Genomic DNA, 3558 nt, shown 5'->3' on the forward strand with positions numbered 1-3558 from the left:
ACCATAATCTTCTTTTTATCCTATTTTATTTGTCTAGTTTCTTGGGGACAAGCAACAGTTTAAGTTTGGTGTTGTGATGAGCGGATATTTTATACGCTTTTTGATAGTATTTTCATATAGTTTTTAGCATGTTTCATTCACTTTTTGTTATATTTTTATTAATTTTTATTCAAAAATCACAATCCTGGACTTCATCATGGGTTTGTGTATTTTTCTATAATTTTAGGTATTTTCTGACTGAAATTGAGGGACCTGAGCAAAAATCTAATTCAGAGACTGAGAAACGACTGCAGATGCTGTTGGATTCTGACCCTCTTGCACTCGAAATGGATTTTCTGGAGCTACAGAAGCCCAATTGGCACGCTCTCAATTGCATTGGAAAGTAGATATCTTGGACTTTCTAGCAATGTATAATAGTCCATACTTTTTCTGATATTTGATGGCCCAAACTGGCGTTAAATGCCAGCCAGAAACTCTTTTCTGGCGTAAAACGTCAGAACTGTCACCAAAACTGGAGTTAAACGCCCAAACTGGCACCCAAGCTAGTGTTTAACTCCAAGAATAACCTATGCACGTAAAAGCTCCAAAGCTCAGCCCAAACACTTACCAAGTGGACCCCGGAAGTGGATTTCTACACTTAGTTACTCATTTTCTGTAAACCTAGGTTACTAGTTTAGTATAAAAACTATATTTAGAGATTCATTTAGCAACTTATGACATTTTTGCATCTCATATTGTATCTTCTACAGCATGAGCCTCTAAACCCCATTCGGCCATGCCTAGACCTTGTTCTTATGTATTTTCAACGGTGGAGTTTCTACACACCATAGATTAAGGTGTGGAGCTCTGCTGTACCTCGAGTATTAATGCAATTACTATTGTTCTTCTATTCAATTCCGCTTGTTCTTGTTCTAAGATACCACTTGTTCTTCAACTTGATGAATGTGATGATCCGTGACACTCATCATCATTCTCACCTATGAACGTGTGCCTGACAACCACCTCCGTTCTACCTTAGATTGGGTGGATATCTCTTGGATTCCTGATACACGATGCATGGTTGATCGCCTGACAACCGAGTGCTCGCCTGACAACCGAGCCAGCCATTCCGTGAGATCAGAGTCTTCGTGGTATAGGCTAGAACTGATGGCGGCATTCAAGAGAATCTAGAAGGTCTAACCTTGTCTGTGGTATTCTGAGTAGGATTCAATGATTGAATGACTGTGACGAGCTTCAAACTCCTGAGGGTGGGGCATTAGTGACAGACGCAAAAGAATCACTGGATTCTATTCCGGCCTGATTGAGAACCGACAGATGGATAGCCGTGCCATGACAGGGTGCGTTGAACATTTCCACTGAGAGGATGGGAGGTAGCCACTGACAACGGTGAAACCCTTGCATAAGCTTGCCATGGAAAGGAGTAAGAAGGATTGGATGAAGACAGTAGGAAAGCAGAGAGACGGAAGGGACCAAGCATCTTCATACGCTTATCTGAAATTCCTACCAATGAATTACATAAGTATCTCTATCTTTATCTTTATGTTTTATTCATATATCACCCATAACCATTTGAGTTTGCCTGACTAAGATTTACAAGGTGACCATAGCTTGCTTCATACCAACAATCTCTGTGGGATCGACCCTTACTCGCGTAAGGTTTATTACTTGGACGACCCAGTACACTTGATGGTTAGTTGTGCGAAGTTGTGATAAAGAAGTGAGATTACAATTGTGCGTACCATGTTGATGGCGCCATTGATGATCACAATTTCGCCCACCAGTTATGCGGAGTTGTGAAAAGTTTGATCACAATTTCGTGCACCAGTGTTTCTAATGGTGCGTGAAATTTGGAAACTCCTTGGATCTTGCATTTTTTTTTGGAAAATTTTTTAGAATAATTACAATACATTCCTTGGTCATTACCATTGTTTCATCTTTCTTCGACATCCTTTTCTTGGATAGAAACTCCTTCATGAATTTATCATAAAGAGGTATTTATTGCAAGACTTATATGAATGGGATATTGATGTGAAACTTCTTGAACACCTCTAAGAATTTGGAGTATTGCTTCTCTTGGTTCTCCTTCTGAAACCTTTGAGGAAATGAAAGTTTTTGTTGATAAGGGGTTAATGTTTCCTTTTTCTTTGAAGTTTCAATTGTTGGTGCATGAATAGTGCTCTCCTTTTCTTATTTTTCTTTTTTCGCGTGGGCTTCCTTTGATGCCTCTGTTTGAGTTTCATTTTTATTGCTAACCACTCTTCCACTTCTCAAGCTAATGACCTTATATTTTTCTCTTAGATTGAAAATTGTATCACTTGAAAAATTATTGGATGGTGGTCTCTCTATGAGTTGCTTGACAATTTGTCCTACTTGCACTTTCAAGTTTTTAATGGATGCATATTGATTTTGGAAGTTGTCTCTTGTGTAACACCCTAGTTACCCTAAGCCTTACCTCTAGTTGTAAAACAAAGATTAATCAAAGGTTACGACAAATCTAAGGCTTATACAATAAAATATATAGAAAGGAGTAGTAATTCTAGAAGCCCAATGAAGAAATAAGCTCAAAAATAGAGTTTCAAAAGCGCAAAACGTTCACACGAAACTACAAGCTTATGGCACAAGATATAGATACAAGATAGAAAGACATATGTTTATATAAGAGCATAATAATCATAAGATACTAGCCTCGGCCTACGAAGTTTAGGCCAACTAGTTATATATTGACATACAGAATTTTTGAAAGTTAAAACAGAATACAATATATCTCTCTCAAAGTTAGTCTCTAAGGCAAAAATAAATACAAAAGTGAGAGAACTAATCAAAATAACCAAAAAGGTAACAAAATGGAGTAAGGTCCTCTGCTCTGCCACCATCAAACAACTCACCAGGGTAAGTTGTGACCTGCATCTGAAAAACAACAACAAAGCATACATGAGAACCTCCGGTTCTCAGTATGGTAACAGTGCCCAGTAATGTAAGATATAAGACTCCGGGACGCTAGAGGCAATCCTAGAACTTTATATTAATCATGAGATTCAACTTAAAGCATAACTAAATATAAAACCATAACTAAACAGGGGTAATCTAACTTAGGAAATTCTAAACTATCATTTCACCGCTGTCCCACAGCGTTCACCGGCCTAACCGCCATGCGATTCCATCGCCACCTACTATCGAACCTCTTCAATCCCAGTAGAAAACACAAGTAACTAAACAAGTAAAGCACAAGTAATTATCAAGTATAACAAGTAAATCAAGAAGCAATTAAGCATGTTATACAATTAGCCATAATATGCAAGTAAACAAAGAAAACAACCATATAGAAGATGCACATGATGAATGTCTGTCTTATTGGTTGTGATATCACATTGTCGGTTCAACTGCCAATCCGACACATTCTCCCGGGATGTTGCCTTTCGGTCACGAATAAAATGGGTACCCCCAGGGATATCGTGCCCGGTACACGGTCTAGGAATATAGTGCCTGCGCACACTCTTGTGATTCCAAAAGGATGAGAGCGGGATACTCAGCCACATACCTCACATTTCAACGTAAGCG

The sequence above is a fragment of the Arachis hypogaea genome, chromosome 2 (assembly GCF_003086295.3).
Source record: "Arachis hypogaea cultivar Tifrunner chromosome 2, arahy.Tifrunner.gnm2.J5K5, whole genome shotgun sequence".
NCBI lineage: Eukaryota > Viridiplantae > Streptophyta > Magnoliopsida > Fabales > Fabaceae > Arachis > Arachis hypogaea.